Source organism: Lycium ferocissimum, chromosome 11 (genome assembly GCF_029784015.1).
Source record: "Lycium ferocissimum isolate CSIRO_LF1 chromosome 11, AGI_CSIRO_Lferr_CH_V1, whole genome shotgun sequence".
Taxonomy (NCBI): domain Eukaryota; kingdom Viridiplantae; phylum Streptophyta; class Magnoliopsida; order Solanales; family Solanaceae; genus Lycium; species Lycium ferocissimum.
Genome location: NC_081352.1, coordinates 47,520,245 through 47,540,752, shown reverse-complemented (window position 1 = coordinate 47,540,752; position 20,508 = coordinate 47,520,245). Strand labels below are relative to the sequence as shown.

General features: G+C 32.4%; 3 non-coding genes across 3 annotated transcripts; all 3 read right to left on the bottom strand.

Moving 5' to 3' along the window:
* Positions 1 to 8,202: 8,202 nt before the first annotated feature.
* Positions 8,203 to 8,284, bottom strand: LOC132038780 (small nucleolar RNA snoR77Y). Its single transcript, XR_009410257.1, has one exon. It is a non-coding gene; the product is annotated as a small nucleolar RNA snoR77Y (small nucleolar RNA).
* Positions 8,285 to 8,316: 32 nt separating this feature from the next.
* Positions 8,317 to 8,472, bottom strand: LOC132038793 (small nucleolar RNA snoR2/U65). Its single transcript, XR_009410269.1, has one exon. It is a non-coding gene; the product is annotated as a small nucleolar RNA snoR2/U65 (small nucleolar RNA).
* Positions 8,473 to 8,635: 163 nt separating this feature from the next.
* Positions 8,636 to 8,700, bottom strand: LOC132038802 (small nucleolar RNA U49). The gene has a single exon (XR_009410277.1). It is a non-coding gene; the product is annotated as a small nucleolar RNA U49 (small nucleolar RNA).
* Positions 8,701 to 20,508: the final 11,808 nt, after the last annotated feature.

Genomic DNA, 20,508 nt, shown 5'->3' with positions numbered 1-20,508 from the left:
TCGGAGAGGTATTTTTAGCAAAATAGGAGTGTATTTTTAGACTTTTTCGATAGTCTAAGGGCATTTTTGGCCCTTTCCCGATTATTTTATTGGCAAGGCGAACGACATTTTCACCATTTAATTCTTATCTTCTTCTCTAACTCTTCTGCAAAAATAAGCTCCTGCAATCCACATAACCAATATTATAATATTGATGAACCAGCCATGTACACTCATCCGAAGTCACCGCATGCAGTAAAGTATTATGGTTTTTTAGGAGAGAGATGCAAACAATAAGGTAGAAAATATGAATGAAAATTGTCTCATATAAATTTTATTAATCATAAGCCTTTATATAGGCACATAAATAAAGTAGTAGACTACTCCTACAGCTAAAATATTAGACTCTTATTAAAACTAAAAAATTGAATTTTCTACTAAATCAACTATTAGACATCTCCTATAATTAAACAACTAATTATCCTAGAAAACTGTAGCAGTAACAGATGCAAAATTCAACACTTCTCCTTCTTATGTTGCTGTAGTCTAAAAAAGTAGGTCCTCTCCACTTTCATCTTCTACCAGTAGTGCTTGTGAATTGTTTTGAATTTCTTTGAGCTTGCACACTTTTGTAACATGACCTTTTTGTTTGCAATTTCCATAAATTGCGTCAGATCTCCAAAGAACAAAAAAATTCTAACTGCGTTTTCTTTTTTGGTGTTTTGCATAAAAAATACCTTTAAACAATTTTATTCTGTCTGAAAGCCCTTCTTTGCTCTTGTGCTTGAAGAGCACTTATTAATTCTGCAAGAGAGATAGTAGAGAGATCCTTAGACTCTTCTGGAGCGGAGATTTTGTATTCAAACCTCTCTGCAATAGTCACAAGAATTTTTTCAACTACGCTATTATCTATAAAATTCTCGCCAAGTAACCTAATTCCGTTGATAATCAAAGAGATCCTGTCAGAATAGTTACTGATGGTCTCACCCTCTTGCATTCTAAGAGATTCAAAATACCTTTTCAAATTCAAGATCTGATTTTGTGTGCCTCGTTCACTTCCTTAATACTCCTTTTCGAGTTTCTCCCAAGATTCTTTTGTTGTCTTATATGCAATGATTTTAGAGGAGGTAGAATTCGCAACTGAATTTTGAAGTACAATTTTGGCTTTGCATTTTTTTTATTTTCTCTTCTGAATGAATTTTGATTTCGGCAGGAATAGGATTTTCAGGGAGTTCTTGTATGGATTTTTTGTTGATTACAACTTCCCACAAATCATAAGTTTCAAGATAAGATTTCATTTTTATAGCCCAAATTTGATAATTTTCACCAGTGAAGGTTTGTGGAGCAACCAAAGAGATACCATTACTTGCTATGGTTGAAAAAATAAGGTTAAAAAGTAGTATGGATTGAAAATTGGTATTGGTTGAAAATAGCCATGAGCATATTGTTGTTGTTGTTGTTGTTGATCATATGCTAATGGATTTGCGATGTTTGTGGCATTCGATTGTGAAGACTATTTAGTTCAAAATACTAATTTGCAAACTTATCTTTCTTGTCAAATATCAAACCATTCAGGTGTTGTTTGTTGTAACATCACTTAAAGTATTTAGAAAATTGCTGAGTTTCCATGGCCTCTCATTTGTGATGACTTTAGCATGACCAATAATAGTGTTCAAATCAGACATCATTGCCACTTCATTTGCAGGTTGAATTTCAGATTCATGTTTTGTAAATTTCAATTATTACAATATCGATCCGGTATCTACGTATCTTCTCTTGCAAAATAAACACAATTTTCTCAGTTAATAAAATTGAAATAATTTAGTCAAAATACATATTTTTTTTTGGAAAATTTACTTGTTATAGCTACTTTTACTACCTATTTAATGTTAATAACTACCTTTTATTAAAATTAATAATAATAGCTAATTAATTTTCTAAATTGCCCATTATAGATACAACATAAGAACTTCCACTTATCAGCCACAAATACACCGTAAATAAAGGGAAACACTATCTCATCTTCCCATTTTTGAAACGCACGTAATATACTTTAGTTTCTCTCTCCCTTTCCATTAATTTTAGCCTTTTTTTCTCATCAGAATCTATCCATTACCATCAAGCACGATTCCACTACATTTATCAAATAGATTCGTGGGTGGCGTGTATTTGTGTAAGTTTTTCATTTTTTTGTGTATTTTAGTCAACTTAATTCTATATTCTTGACTGTTTTCAAAAATTATAACTTTCAATGCTTAGGGTTTCCCATTTTGAGTAGTGAAAATCATCAATTAATGGCGGATGAAAGCACATCTGGTAGGGTTACAAGAGGTATCCCACATACTCTTCAAAATTTAGATTCCCCTTCGTTTGATTTGGGTATTTCTCAGAGAACAACATGATGTTGATGCGGCTTTCCAGTGAGAAACTTGTTCTTTGAAAGGAGATCTAAGAAAATCCATGATCCTTCTAGAATCGTAAATCCTTCAACCGTTAATTTGGAAAAAAAATGATTTTGATACCGCCACAAAGAGGAGAAAAACATCCGATGTTGCTTATAGTAGCAAAGGGAAAATGTTGTAGAGACAAGATGTCGAGAACAACAATTAACGATGAACAAGCAGTATTTTTTCATTTATTATATATATATTTTTTGTGAATAAAATTATATTGTACATGTTGCTCAAATTCGGTTAATGATTCATGTATTTTTGACCGCATCCGTAAGTATAGTTGCATGTATTTATTGATTTGAACATTTCATTAATAGAGGGGATAGCATTCGTATGTATTTTTGTATTGTTTGAATTAGTTTTGTATATGAAACATACGTAGAACTGTGTCATGTATTTCACTAACCATTTTTTTGTTATCAACATATAAAACTATGTATCATGTATTTGTAATTCCTCACATTTATGTATATGCACAGAATTGACGTGGTCCACCATGCATATCGCAATGTTGAAACACGGACAAATGTCGCAACCGAAGAGCAAGTATTGATTGAGTATGTTAAGGGCCACGGCTTATTTCCAATGTCCCGTGGCATACCGTTGACAACGTGCTAATACCGGTGAATATACAAGAAGAAAATCATTGGTTATTGGTACTCCTTTCATTCAAGGATGTATTTTTAATGATGAATTAAATATTTTATCATTAGTTTTTCATTCATTATTTTACCGCCGAATTCTTCTTCTTTTTTTTTTTTTTTTAAAAAATGTACAAAGGCGTCGTATGTTTGCAACTCGTATCAATCACCCGGCACAACGCAGCTTGTTAGAATGAAATAAAAAAGCTTGCTACACAACACACATTTCCTACATCCGGCCGGATTCTATGTAAATCAAAAAAGCATAGATTTGGTGAAAGACCCAAAGATATGCGGATAAGGACGTATCGATATCCTTGAAGTTGTCTATGTTGATAACTCGCTCGCAAAGAACCGCCGGTAGCACGTAAGTTATAGACATACATTTTTTAAAATATCATAGAGTATCAAATACATGATATATCATATCAATTTATTATTCTTATAAAATACATGAGTTATTTGAACTTGAGATACCTTGTTTAGAACTTGAAACATATATTTTCTAATAAAAGTTTTTTTTTTTTTTTTTTTAGGGACTCGTGGTGTTTTTGTGGCAACATATGATGCCGAGTATTTGACATCGGGTGAAAGGATTCCGATGTCATTGATGCACACATGCAAAGTATGAGATACGGTGCACTCTTATGGGACTACGCTTTGAAGGCAAGGTTGCCGATAATGCAATGCGAGTGATAATGAAGTTCCACCAAGACCGATCGTGCCACCAATCGATTATGACACCGTAGATGCAATTGATGTTTGATAAATACTATTCGTGCATTCCATGTTTTTTGTCCTTTTTTTCATTACAAAGAAACAATCCGATGTTTTTTAGATGTATTTTGACTTATGTTGGATAATTATCATTTAACCAAAGTAATCTCGGGTTTTATGTTCCATATGTTTGAAGTACTTAGTTCCATATATTGTCAAATAAATCAAGTTTTGAAAAAATACGAAAATGCGACACCATGAATCCACAAATACATTTATTCACCAGGTTCACAAAATATGTATGTTTTAACTCCCCAAATTCACAAAATATGTATGTTGTAGATATGTTTTAGGTTAATAAACACATCTTGCGTATTTGATATGGATATTTCATCGATCCCACGGACTATGAAGATTTTATCGTGCCTCTTGTTTTCAAACTGTGACTTTGGACCAACTTGAAAACCCTTTATAATTACCAAAGTTATGCTTACCCCGGCATACTTTTGTTAAGGAATTACAAATTTTATGCCGGACCGCATACTCATGCCTTATGGGCGGACTTGGCATAAGTATGATGCCGGTCCCAAATATAACTTTGATAATTCCTTCACAAAGTTATGCCGAATTCCAAGATAAAAGTTTATACCTTTAAAAGTATGCCCCCCGTCGGCATAAACTTGTTAAGGATTTACTAAACTTATGCCGATGGGGGCATACTTATGCCTTATGGGCAAACTTTGCCTCAAGCATATATATGTATTTTTTCAAGCATATAAACCAAAGTTACATGGAAAAGTATTATGTTTAACCAAATGTCCATCCCGTATACAAATTCACACTTTGCCTGCAATACAAAGTAGTTAGCAATTGTTGATAGACTTCGAAATTTGGCATTCAAGTGCCACGATTGCATCTTAAATGTAGGCGGACCCAAGAAATATTTTCCCATCTTTATTTTGAATGCTCCATCACAAAAGGACCGTGGTACGTATTGTTGGTATGGCGGGGTACACTAGAAGAATAGGGGGGGCAAAATGAAATCAAATGGATCTCACACATTGCTAGACACAAATCGTGCCACCGCTCCATTACTTGCTTGTATTTTTGGTAGCTAGTGGCATTGGTTTGGAGAGAAAGGAACATACTCGATTTCAAAATACTCGCTTTCTTCCTCGATAGACTTTGCAGAGAGATTGCACAACATATTCACATCCAAGGCAGGAACAACTTCAAATGGCAGAGAGCTCTTGCTGCTATGAATTGCTATCCCTAGCTAAGTGTAGTTGATTGAAACTGGCTGTTTTTTTTTTTAATGTAATAGTTGCTCCTAGTTTGACTTATACAAGTTAGTGAGTAGGAATTTTACCATGTACAACAAGGTCGGCTTTAACTTTGTCTTGTAAAAGTTTTTTGGATGGAATAAAATAGACTTTCAACCAAAAAAAAAAAAAAGTTTGCCTTATAAGGCAAAGTTTAAATTTTGTATGCCCCCTCCGGCAGACTTTTAGTTATGTTTAACTAAAAGTCTGCCGGAGGGGGCAGACTTTGTCTTGAGGGGCAGACTTTTAGTTATGCCGGATCCGGCATAACTTTAACTTTTTCTTAAAGATTTTATGCTGGATCCGGCATACACTCCCCAGTTCTGCCTTGCGAAATTATTTTTTTATTTTATGCCTGAGCGGGGGTTCGAACCCAGAACTTCATGTATTCGCTCATCTTTCCAAGCAAAGGGCAAATAAATACATAATTTTAAGTTGACATTACCAAAGACAACTACGATCCTCCAATCCAACAAAATTCCAAAATAAAAACAACTTTATCATTTTTGCGTATATAATATGTATGTTAGTTTACCAATTACGCATTATTTTTTGATATTGAAAAAAACACCATACGTATCGTGAAAAAAAAATTCAATTAAGATCATTTTGAATGGGACATTCATTTCATTGCAAAAATTTATATAGTACTACAACAAGTGTCAATGGAATTTTTTGACACAAGTGTTCAAATACCTAAATAACCAATCTATCTTCGGTAAAAAAGTTAAATTGATAGGAACACAAGGAAAATTCACTTCCTCAGAGGCTCAAAACTACATGAACGTCTGTGTGTGCCCAAGTTGTCCACAAGTACGCAAGCATGTCGCCCTTTCCAAACAACAATTCACTTAAAGGCTTATCACGCCTCTTCTTTGGCCTACCAGGCGGTCTCTTGTATCTTGGGGCAAAACAACATCCTCCAAGATGTGGTTGGGAATGTTCCATTCACGCTCGTCGGGTAGAGGATCCACCGGTATATCATATGTCTTCAACACGGTCGCCGGTTTGAACAAATCATAAATACATAGTTCAGTTTACATTGTTCATAAATACATAGTTTACAAATACATAGTTTAGACAGTGCAAAAATACATAGTTTAGATATTATAAAAGTACATATATAGTAGAGCTACTACTGAATTACATTTGTTCAGAAATACATGGTTTAGATATTGAATTACAGAAAAGAAATACATAGTTTAGATTCAGGAATAAAAAAAGATATGAACTGGATCTTCGGAAAGTTATTGATGAAAACTTCGAAAAGTTATTGGAACGTGTAAAAGAGAAAACATATTTCAATATAACATACACATATTGTTACACTTCAGAAATACTTAGTTTTAGCTTCAGAAAAATAAAAGATATGAACTGGATCCTTTTTTTTTTTGGATTCCTAACAATTCATGTACATTAACATACTTACAATAAGATTACATTATTATTTTCGAATATCAGTGATGAAGACAGAAATCAAAAAAAAAAAAAAACCAAAATCAGAAGAAATAAACAACTTTGACATTATGATCCAAGAAAACAATTGAAATCACCTAAATACAAATTGAATATACGAAATTTGTGAAATCAAAAACGGTCTTTTTGCACGAATTACCTGATGATTGTCGTGTTTGTTACCGCATTTTCGGATGTGTTGAAGATTTATTTTTGAATTTTGAATTTTTACGTTATTATCGTTGAACAATGAATGGAAGAAGAGAATCGTTTAAGGTAAGGGGATATTACGGCTAATTATGTGGAAAGGAAGTTAAAAAATATATTGAATTCGCATTTAATATCACCACGTTTAGAGGCTAAAATAAAGGAAAATTGTTCCCTTATTTACCGTATGCTCATGTATTTTTTTGACAAGAAATACATCCGAAAAACATACACAAATCAGCTGATTTTTAGCTACGAATTGTAATATTAAAAAGGGTAGTTACAAATGGTAGGAAGCTACAATAAGATAGTCATTTGAGAAATTTTACCTTTTTTTTTTCTTAAGAGATTTGAAAAATGTTAAGTGAACACTTATTTTAAACCGGAAATAGTAAATTATTTGGCCAAATTTCTAGAAAGTTAAAAGTATTTGTCTAAATGAATTATTTTAGCGAATTGAAGTGTTTGACTAAATTTTTAGAAGAAATATATTGATTTTTGAGTAGCGGCAAAAGATATCTTTCAGAAATTTAAAAAATACAGTAGCTTTTACTCAAAACACTTTTGAAGCCTTGATCTTAATGTAGTGCAAACACAATATGCTATTCTCCAAAAATTACTTTTAAAAATTCTTCTCTCAAATAAAAAAAATCAGAATAACCAGCTATTGAAAGTAGCTATGTTTGCATTTACTGCGTCTTTCATTTCCAAATATTTTAAATTATTTAAACCAATTCTGATTGTCAGAATCATGTTTTCAGAAATTTAGTCATTGATATGTTGCCAATGCGCAAGATTACTATTTGTCCATAAACTCAAAAATAGCTTCAGCTTCTCAATTCTAAGAACAAATTCCTCCTCAAAAGCACTTCCAACTTTATCAAAATATATTTGGCCTAACTTAATTCTTTCATAATAGACTCTTTTATTGTTTGGAAAGAAGCGTTTCTAGTGTGCAGCCAAATATTTGTATGGATAAAGGTGATTTGATGATTTGTTTATTTAAACTGTAGCAGAAAATTACTCTGGAATCCCCCAACATGATAGTTATTAATTTTTGGGAAAACTACACAAAATACACATCTAGGATTATTTAATTACCCTTTTTTACCCATAGAAAATAAATAGTTAGTCTAAATTTTTTTCGAATCAACCTAACCCTCTCAAATCATTAAGTACTCACATCTTTTACTACATTCTACAAGCAGACTATTGAATTCACCTCCAATCTCGACCTGATGAAAAACTCAATAGCTGTTGTTATTGGACTAAAAACTAGATATTAACAATAACAAAAGTTGTAGTACTGGCCAACTATAACTAATTTTTTTTTCCAGAAAACGAAATAAGACGCTCCAAAAATGATTTAATGGAAAATAAATATATTACTGTAATAACAAAAGAGGTGAAATGAAAAATAGTAATATAACGAAGCCTCAGACAGCCGAATTGACATCAATGTAAATGTTCAGACGGTAATTCCAAATATTTAAAAACACCTCATTGGCTTCATTAAAAACAAAAATAATTGTGAGAGATAAAAATTGTAATCGCACGAAACGGCTCCGTGTAGGAATTGAAAGATCCATACACAGATTCCTATCAAAATGCGAAATGTTAAATAAAAACTTGTTATTGGTCCAATCATAGCACCTTCGGTCATTGCTTATTTTGCTACCGTCGACGTGGCATCGGACCTTCTAGAAGAAAATATTACATAACTAAGAAATGGAATAGACCTCAGAGACCCGTTACAAATCACACACACAACGGTGGAGCAGAATACCACAAAATCCCGACCGTTGAACAGAGACGGGAAGAATCTGATCAACGGTGGATGGGAGTTAAGAGTGGAAACTGCTTCGCCGGTGTTGTTTAAAGTGTCATACGGCACTTCCTATTCCTGGGATGTCTTCCTCATAGGTGTAAATTGTAATAAATTCAAAAGATGAAAAAACCCTACAAGGACAAAAAATTCTTAAACCCTAAATGTAAAAGCAAAGGACTAAAGGAAGAAGCTGTGGATGAATGAGATGGTAAAGGTCAACAGATGTATAAATAGGCCTGTGTGAAACCCTAATTCTGATAAACATAGCCAATTTGGTTGTGTCCGTGGGTTGGGCTGGATAATATGAGCTAGCATATTATATGTTTCATTTTAGGGATAATTAAGCCCAATGGCCATTCGGTGATCTAATATGGGAAACTTACAAAAATGACTTCATTTTGGGTTTTTTTTTTTTTTTTCCCCCATAGCTACACTTTAGCTAATTGTATTTTATAGCTATAGTAGATTGTACTAGTGCGTTATAGTAGATTGTATTCAAAATTTGGCTGAGTCAGATTTCGCTGTATTCAAGTTCAGATTTCGTTATATTCAAGTTCAGATTTCGATGTATTCAAGTCAGATATATTCAACTAAATTGTATTCAAGTCAAATATATTCAACTCAACTGCATTCATTTGTAGCTACTTTTACACTGTATTTACTTTATTATATTTAAAATCGCTTGTATAAAAAAAAAAAAAAATCCTTCAAAATACACCCCCAACACTGAATTTTGCACTAAAAAAATTAACGAATACACTCAAATACTGAATACAAGAAATAAAATTCACTGTATTCATTTGTATACACTTCAAATTCAAATTCACTATATTCATTTGTATATAAAAATATATTCTTCGAAATACAAGCGAAAAACACTGTGTATGTATACAACAAATACAGTGTATTTTTCGATCAGATTTGGAAAATACACTGTATTTTCGGTGGAAAACGAACTCCATTTCTGATCCCAACTACAGGTATATTAGTATATTGATATCTTACTCTTCGCACTGATATTTGCACCCGAACGAGTTTGGTATAAAGATACATTGATTCCAAAAATAATTTTGGCACGGTGTGCTACCAGTTTTCATTTGCTGGACTGGGGAAAGACAAGTTGACTTGGTCCTTTTGATTATCCGACTTGGAGTTAAAATAATTAAAGAGATAAGATTTTGCTTAACAGTGTATTTTCCGATCAGATCTAGAAAATACACTTCTAGATCTGGAAAATACATAGAGTCAGCGATGAATAGCAAAACGGAGAAGATGCTGGAGATGATGACAAATACTCAGATCTGAGAAGAAGACGTCGGAGAAGAAGACACCGGAGAGAACGTGATGGTGGTTGACGGCAGTGGGCTCGCGGATGACGGAGGGAGTAGAAGAAGAAGGGAACGGCGGGAGTAGTGGTGTGTTGTTGTTGGTTGGTGGCTGGAGCTCGTTTGGCGGAGCTCCGATGGCGGTCCGTCGCTGTGAGAAAGAAGCACTCAAGATAAAAAATTTATACATAATAATAAGGCCAAACCCATCGACAAACACGCAGCCGTCACTTTCTTTCACTGAAGACGGCAAAGTGGCCGCTTGTTCTATTTGACACTTCAGGGTGGGCCATTCCTATTCCACTTAGACACTTTTTGCACGTTATCGGAGCAAAAAACCAACACTAGTCGTCTCCTACGTGGATTAAGTGGCCAATTAAATTGTGACTCATTTAAATTGTGCCAACTCAATTAAATTGCCAACTCATTTTTAATTGTAAATTCACTAATTTGTAAATTCGTGGAGTTTTTGACCATTAAAAATTGGGGCTTTTGGGCGATTGGATGTGCAATGAGGTGGCGCCCCCTTTGGTGTTGGTTTTGCTCCGATAACGGTGTAAAAAGTGTCTAAGTGGAATAGGAATGGCCTCTTTTGAAGTGTTTAAATGGAATAAGAGGTCACTTTGGTGCTCGGGCGCGAAAGAAGCGGACGACGCGATGCGTGTCTGTCGATGGGTTTGGCCTAATAATAATAATAATAATAATAATAATAATAATAATAATAATAATAATAATAAAATATTCTTAGCTATAGGATGTAATTAATCTAATTTATAGCTACTAAATATAAATATGTACTAGAGTTAGTTATGCCATGTAGATTTCCCATCTAATATACTACTACTAGATTTTGCCCCAATTATTAGGTCTCGTTTGGTGTGAGAGATAAGGATAAATCTCGGGATTATATTTGAGATTAGTTTATCCCACGTTTAGTTGGAATAAAATCATGATATAACTAATCTTGGAATTAGTTATCCCGAGATTGTAGTGTTATTTTATCCCTATAAAAAAGTGGAATAACTAATCCCGATATAACTAATCCCAAGATAAATTATCCTGGGATAACTTATTTCCAACCAAATGACCTCTTAGTTTATTACTAGGCTCAGCCCTTCGGTGATTTAGTTACCTATTTAGTCCAATTCCATAATTATTACCCTATAGCCTAAAATCACACCAATCGATGATTTCCCCTTTGCTATCTGAACATTTTGCTTTCTCTCAAAATGCATTGAACCGTCCATTTTCAATCTATCGATTTCTCTGCAACCCTTCAAAGTTTCCCCTCATTTCCGTTTTCGTTGATAACCCTAAAGATCTCTTTGATTTTTCCGTTCAAATTTAAGATTTTTATCCAAATTTTTGTGCTATAGATAGAAGGGAAAAGGTCAAATATACCCCTCTACTTTAGTTTAGTGGCTAACTTTGCCCTCCGTTAACTAAAGTAGTCAAATATACTCCGTTAGCCAAAGTAAACACATATACCCTTGAATGGATGGAAATCCCCAAATCAGCCAAAATTACCATTTAATTAAAATTACCCATGCCCATAAGTTAGTCCCGACCGGATCCAAAAAATATAGTCCCGACCCGACCCGACCCAAAAAATAGTCCCGACCCGACCCAAAAAAATAATTTCCCCCCACCCTTATATACCCCCAAAAAAAAAAATACAAAAATTAACTTGTAAAACTACAAAGATACTCGATTAATCTCCTATTATAAGCCAAATAATTTCTTCTCTCTAACATAATACTATGCAAATTTATGCTTAAAGATTAAGAAAACAAGTAAAGCTAAAATTAAAAAACACATATACCAATAGTAATAACCACAAACATACTCAATTAATCACACTATTAATCGATAATATTTTCTTCTTCTTAACATCACAAATTTCTGCTAAAACATTAGAATGCACACATACTTGCAAATCAATAAAAGCTACATAATTTTCGTTTATATATATAAGTATTAGTAGTAATTTATGATGATAGGTAGTCAGACTTAAAAAAGTCAATAATAGGATTAACAGAAGTAGATATGACAAATAATGGAGGAATTTTTATATGGAATTTAGAAGACTTTAATAAAAAGAAAATATTAAAACCAAAATCTCATTTAATGTATACTAATTCTAGACGGGAAACCTCTATAAGATTTACAGGCTATAACTACACTACACAACGAGATTTAGATGAAGAAAGGACATTAGAAAATGATAAAGATACTAATTTTACAGGTATGAACATAGAAATAATACATATATATATATATATATATATATACACACAGAGAGAGAGAGAGAGATTATGTTCATAAAGCATACATTAGCTTTGTAAATACATGTTCAGAATTTTACAAGCGTAGCTACAAAATGAATAAAATATGGGTAAGAGATTTAAATATAAATGTAGACTTTGTCATATGATTAGATTTCATGTTACATAGGCCGCTACTACTATATATATATATATTCTACAAAAAATGAAACAATGATTAAAACTGATAAATTATCTGCAACTGAAAAACATTCAACGTGACGATGAAATTAGCTTAGCCAGAGACAATAATTTTACTGATAAATAGTTTTTGATTTTTTTTAGTTTAAAAAAATAGATATATACGCTGCAAATTTGTGCTTAGAAATTAAGAAAAATAAGTAAAGCTAAAGTTAAACAACACATAACACTACGATAATATTCTTCTTCTTAATTAACATAGCAAATATTGCTTAAATTTAAGAAAACAGGATCACCTGCAAAAAAAAAAAAAAAAAAAAAAAAAAAAAAAACTGCAAGAATTAATTTATTTTTTTAGGGTGGGGGGAAATTATTTTTTGGGTCCGGTCAGGTCTAACTTATGGGGCATGGGTAATTTTGGCTGACTTGGGCATTTCCATCCATTCAAGGGTATATGTGTATACTTTGGCTAACAGAGGGGTATATTTGACTACTTTGGTTAATGGAGGGCAAAGTTAGCCAATAAACTAAAGTAGATGGGGTATATTTGACCCTTTTCCCTTGATAGAATAAGCATTTTTAGGTATTATGAAATCTCAAACGGGTGTTGTCTCATTTTGTTGGAAATAGCTCAAGGAAGTCGATTTTGAAGTGTGAGTTCGCTCAGTGTTCGATTGAGCTGGGTTTGATAATTATTGTGGGTAAAAATTAAAAGATCTAAAGGCCACAATTCTTGAAGCTTTGGGTTATTGCAAATCTGGATATCTACTTTGGGAAATAGATTGGTGGCGATTGAAATTGATTCGAACCGATTCATACTCAAGCCGCTGAAAAATTGATGAAAAAGGCTTTACGTTCACAATTGATTTTTTGTACAACAGTATGGATGCGTTGTTTATACACTATTTATACATGGTTATACAAAAACATATGCATTAGTCATACACAAGTTAACCATTTTAACTTGGTTCTTTGCTCCAGAAGTACTATTTTCCTGAAGTTCAATTGTGTGACATGTCTATCTAAATGTTCTTTTTTTTTATGAAGAAGTAGTTTCATTAAAAAGGCATCAAGCAGATGGAAAAGTTACAAAAGAAGTTGAGCAACTTATATACATGTATACAAAATATATACATTATCTATACACTGCATTTTGAGTTGATTCCGTGTGTTTATACATGATGATACAAAGCATATACATTATATATAGAGTATATGTAATGTTTATATATGGCTATACAAAACAAATACATTATTTATACACGGATGATACAACGGGCTACGTCGGTCGCAAATTAGATGCGTGGGCCGTATATATACATTATCGATACACCGATGATACACTGGGCTACATCAGTTGCAAACTAAATAAGTTGGCTGTATATACAGGTTATTTCCCCTTTATTTTACCCAAAATTGTAGGCAAAGAACACAAAATGAAATATGAAATTCTTGAACAAAACTAACTTTTAGCATTTAAAATCTCGATTTATTATGCAATTAAAAAAGTGTTGATATTCTGTGGGTATATGTTGTGAACCAAGTTGACTCCATAAGGAGTATATGGGCTAGACGTGGTGAACGATAGGGCTGGGCATAAAACACCGAAAATCGAATTACCGAACCGAACCGGGGATTTCGGTATTTCGATATTCGGTATTTCGATTTTCGGTAATAAAATTAAAAAAATTCGGTACTCGGTTCGGTAATTCGGTATTTACCGAATACCGAAATAGTTATAGAGGGCCATTAAATTAATAGTCCGGCCCATCTGCCCATCAGCCCATGCGTCAATTGTAAGTTAGCAACAATACTCATCAGTTTAGACCATAATGTGGAAATTTGACCCAATTTTTCAAGAACGAAACACCACCGCCTCAGTATACAAAACAATTAAACAAATCTCTCACACCCACCTCTCTCACAAGTCACACCAACACCAGTGACCACCCACCGGGCACCCCCACCGCCTCTCTCCCTTACCATCTAGCTTTATTGTTGAAATATATATTCCTCTGAAATCAAGCGATCAATTTTCAAGGTACTGTAACTTGTCACCTTTTTGTATTCCTTAAGTAGATATTTTTATTTCAGTTGCTTTTAAATGATTTTAGTTCCCTTGGCTTGTCCAATATTTGTGAGTATATTAGTATAATGAATATAGTTTCTTGTATATGGTATGAATGGAGCGAACGAAATTCTGGAAAAGACATTGTGGAGTGTCTACCGAATTGGTTTAATGCAATTTAAGTACACATATCCTAAAGGGTATTATTCACTTCTTTGCTCTTTTTCTTTGTAACGTTCAGGTAATGTGATTTCATGGGCTTCATTGATTTTGGATTTTTGATCATTTCTTAGTTTTTTCCTTGACTGAAGTTCACCAATTCTTGAAGGGATTTGTTGTATCATTTTTCTTCTAGCATATCATCTATCTGTGCTTGTTATCTAACCATTGATGTGATACAGTGAACTCGACTTAATATGGTATTACCGAATACCATACAGAACCGAAGTTTGATTTACCGATTACCGAACCGAAGTTTGAAAGTTCGGTATTTGGTATCTACTTTCAATTACCGATTACCGAACCCGAACTTTGAAAATACCGAATCAAATACCGAACGCCCACCCCTAGTGAACGAGACTGATTCAGTTTGAATTATTGAGCGTAGTAAAATGATGGGGAGTTTTATTTAGTCTTCCGGTCCAATTAACAATTGGTTAAAAAGGAAAATGGGTTAGGAAGAAGAGTTCCATGCTTATTGTTGACTAAGATGTCCGATTTCTCTCAGTTCCATTCTTACTCCGAGCTTCTCATCTCCATTCTTCTATCCGTGTACTTTCTTTTTGTTCTTAGCAATTTCTTTTCTAATCCGTAAATTCGTTTGTTTGCTTATCTGGGTTTGAACTGTGTTGGTCTGATAATTGGGTTTATTCCAGTATATTATTTTAACTAATAGTCATGTTATTAACTACATTTAATATCGTTTGTCTTCCGCGTTGCCGCTAGCACTCAGGAGTTAGGACTATGCAGAACATAAATATGATTGTCTCACTTTGGTAAAATTACATTTTGGTGAATCTTCCAATACATAATTATTTTGGATGTTACATATTTGTAGTTATACGATTTGGCTGTTTTACTTTAAAGAAGATAGGCTTCTCGCTTGACACAACTAATTATTATTTTCTATTCACTGTTTAATTTGATTCAAGCAATCGATTTTACCAAGCTAAATTGACAGGCAAAGGCCCATTAAGGGGTAGGGGAAAAAAGGTCCATTAAAGGGTATATGCCCTACCAAATTCTGGGAACTTTTCTATACTTCAAGGATTTGGTAATCTTCCAGAAATCTAGCATCACATGAGAGATTGATTTAATGTAAGATTAACCCGCCCCAAATTATAATCATGTCATAAACCCATAAATAACCTTGTCAAAATATTTAAATAATATTTTGATTTATGCTATATATAGCTATAATAAAGAAGAAAGAAAAAGGTTATTGTTTTTGTTTGGTAATAACTTATAAGAAAAGCAAAGAAAGAAATTAAAATAAGAGTTGGATAGTTATGACTCATTGTTTAGCACATTTTGACTCAGTCCATCATAGTTCAACTAACTTTTGAACAGGATTGGGCAATGACTCATTTATTGATATAGCTTATTTTGACCCGCTCAAATTTAACTCAAAGAGCCGTTTACCATCACTAATCTTTCTATTTTATAAGTTTAATGTTCAATTTTCGAACCCTTCCTTTTCTTTTAGGATCATTACTTGATGTTCCAACAAGGATGATTAATATGAACTCTACAAAGACAACAAAACTAAAAGGAAAAACGAAAGAAAAACAATAAAACAGTGAGCTTTGTCAAAGGCCCAGCCTCATAATGGATCGATAAAATTTGCTAAAACTAGTTTCCAACTTTCCATAATTTTCTTGAAGATTTTTGTTTATAATTAGGTTACTGGACAGTTAGGATTCGATTATGACTGATAATGACATTGGATCTGCAGACGTCGTTATCCTATTAAATATTTGATTATATTAAAAGCCATTTTCATCATTCTTAATAGATTTGACCTTGGCATCGAAACTAATACAACGGTCTAAGCAGCAAACATCAATGTATTCAAAGAAATATAACTTGCTAAACCAAGTTCCTTTAATTAAGTTTCTGCCATGATGTTCCTTTACCTGTTATGTAAGAGGAAATAGTTTTGATCCATTGGAAGAAAATGTATCTTTTATAAAGGAGAAAATAGATAAAAATAAGAGAAAAGACCTTTGTATTTTTTTGAATTCCTTTATCACAAGTGAATTAGGGAAAATGCTTAGTAAAATATAGTTATTTCGTTGGTGAAATTAAAGCTACTAACTTAATCATAAAATATAGGTTGTACTGTCAACAGGTGGATTAATTTCACACACCGTCATTAAACTTTATTTGTTATATCAATAAAGAATTACAAAACTATTTTTTGTTAGATGTCTTCTACTAAAAAAGTCAAATTGTGCACCTAATCAATAAGGAATAATAAATTTAATCAGGCAGCGATAGCTTTTTCTAAGTCACTAATCTAATTAACTTGAATTCACATCTGGCATGCCAACTTAAGGAGTAAATTAAAGCGTACTACAATGCTTCATTCCAAAAGTTGAACTTGAGACTTTTGGTTAGGAATGAAGGATCTCAAGTTTCAACCATCCACCCGATGTTTAAACGAAAATAGCTTAGAGCTTATATAAATTCAAACTCATAGTAATTCATTTTTTACTATACTTGAAATCAACTAATACAGGAATTTGTAAGCTTGGCACATGAGTTCATCGATTCATATGAAAAAAATTGACTTTGAATAAGCATATTAGATGATGAGTAGGCCAAAAAAAGGAAGTGAAGTCCCTCCACTGAAAGTTTTCATTCTTAGAAATTAAATATGAGATCTCTAATTAATTAGTAAATGTTTTCAATCATAACTATCTCGTCACATTCTTTTATGTTTAGACGACAATCAGTGACAGGATCCACACTAAGGGGATTCAAAAATATAAATTCGTAAACAAATGAAGAAGTCAAGGGGTTCAACATGTACTATATATACATAAAAAATAATTTTAACCTTATATATATAAGGTAGTATTTTGCCGAAAGGGGTTCGGCTGAACCCCCTAGCCACTACCTGCATCCGCCCCCGACGACAATAGCTTAGAGTTTATTGAAATTCAAAATCGTAGTAATTCATTTTTAAACCATAAATTCTTGATTCTTGATCTATCACGAGACAACACAACGATTAGAAAATTTTATAATGTGATAATATCCTCTCCATGTAATGAGTCGTTTTAATCAACAAATCCCTAAAAATGAAGAGTACTAGAAGATGTTGTGGCCTGTGGGACATGAAAACAAAAAGGATGGAGAGTTGGAAATTTAATTTGTGGATCAAGAAAAAACTTATGCATCATGGAATCCAGTTGCTTAATACATGCCACTAATATTTACATTTATTTTTAAATAAAAACATTATTTCTATCTCTTTGTTGGAAATCTGACAGAAAGTGATTGGGTCTAAGTATATGAAGTACTACGTACCACAACATGCGCATCTTGGGCAGATCTATATATATCAATGATTTGGTACCCTCTAAATTGTCTTATCCTCTTATTTTAAGCCTCTTACACTTGTCTCTATATTTGTAAACTGGGCCCTACCCACATGATATCCCAACTATCAAATACATACAAGTACTCAAAGTGGGTCCCATAACTGTAATCACAGAACTAACTTATTGAGGACCAAAATTATTAGGGCAAGTGGACGTATACCTGCTTGGAGGAGATCGAATACATGTTTAGACCTTTTATTTAAAATACGGAAAAAGGTCAAAAATATCTTTAATATTTGTGATTTGTTTTATATTTATCTTTTGTTAACCTATTGATTATAAAAGGTCTAAACATGCACTAATGTGACTTTCACCATTAGTGTGAGGAGTACATTTGAACTTTTTCAATTATTCAAGGGTATATTTAAGATAAAAAATAGTGTTAAGGATATCTATAAGCCGAGAGGTTAATAAAGGGAAAATATAAGACAAATCACAAACGTTAGAGTCATTTTTTACCATTTTCAGTTTAAACTATATTTAAAATTATACAATATTGGATATTTAATCATTTTAGAATCAATTTTAGATTTATAAGTTTGAAGTTGAATAGTTGGTCTAAACTTACGTACAAAAATACGAGTCTGAATTTGGGTTTGCAAAAACTTGACTTCGGACTTGTATATCTAAAAGATATTTAGATATGAAATTAGACTTGAAGCGTTAAACTCCAAAATCTAAAATTAGCATAACTTCAACATTTCAAATCTCCTCAATTGAAGGTAATAGCATGCCATGACAGTGAAGAAAGTCATCCCTTTAACCTTTTTAATCCTTTGAAATAATCAATAACTTATACGTTATGCAGCATGAAGTAATATTTCACAACATTAACATCACTTGACAAAGATAACACCTGGTGATCTCTACTCTTTCTGTCATTGACATATTGGGGAAGGAGGACTGAGGTAAGAAAACAAAAATTAGAAATATATATCGTGAATTGAATCTTGCATCTCTGAATAATCTATCAAGGTATTATTACTAAAATATACTTGTATTTGTATTTAAAGTGAGACGTCAAAAACTTTATACAAGAAGTATGGGTAGTGATTTTTCATCATTAACCGAAGAAGAAAAAGTGGAGGAGGAGGTAGAAGAGAGCGCAAATATAAAGTTTGATAGCATTTGTTACAAGTTAAATATTTTGAGAATTAGATATAACTTACATAACATATGTGAAATCGACTAGCAGGTGCAATTCCAACAATGATATTTGGCTTGAGAGTGTGATTTGCAATTTCTCTGAAAAAACTATGTAGAAATAATTTATTCTTTCTCGGTGTTTTGCTAGATTAAATCAGTATTTGTGGTTAGTGATAAAGATGAAATAATAATGTTGAATTAGTTATACCTTATAATTAACTGAAAATAATTTATACGAAAAATATTCAAACTTACTCCTGACATGAAATTGCTCAATTTTAACCTTTAATAAACTTTTGGTGTATTCATATTCTTGCCGTTAGCAAATCGTCTTGTATCTGCCTTTATCACTAACAAGACTTCAACATAAAAATGAGTTGATTCTATATGTCTAATTTTTCAGAAAAAAATTATTAACTCTAAATTCTTGATTATAATTTAAAATTATTCCCCGTTTAAAGCTCCGTTACCGATCAAGACAAAAATGAAATCTTTCTCCGATAAGGAGAGTAAAATACTAAAATTAGATCAAACTGGACTGAGGATAAATTGCTAAATTATACAAAGACAAGTTTAACTTTTCTTTTAATTTTATTATAAAAATATTCATGATTTATTTATGAGGTTGACGTAAATATTAATATATGTGGAAAAAACGACATACGCGTAGCGGCGTCTCTTATCCAAAAAATATCCTTTTTGGTAATAATTGGGTCCAAATTTTTCTGAACTTCCTGGAAATTGAAAATCTCACTGCTTTTTCCACTTTTAGGAGTAGCAGTAGTTTCTTTTTAGGTTCTCATGCGTTGTCTTTTTCTCTTTTCTTTATTTTATTTTATTTAAAAATTACAAAGCTGTTATTGTCATCTACGTTGTCCACTACTAGTTACCATGTGCCAAATAAAAGTTGAAATTTGATGCTATAGCTAGCCTATACTTTTTACCTTTAATCATGCTCATTAATTATTATATTTAACTATAGTAGGTTCAGATTTTTTATTTAAAAGTTTAAGCTAAGTATGAGGTCTAGGAATGGAAGTACTTTTCTTGTAACTTTGGTGGTATTTGTGAAAATTTTCTATATATTAGGTGTCAATAGATGTAAGTTCAATTTTCACTATTTTTTTTGTCCTTCCTTGATTCGTTATGTAATTAAGAAATCTAAAAAGTAGGAGGTCAAAGGTGGAAAAAATCTTACTATCTCTCTATTGACCAATATATAAATTCAAGTTTAAGAAAATTGATAAAGATCACGGGTCGTCCTAGTTTTCTAAATTAGATTAGTGAATTTAGA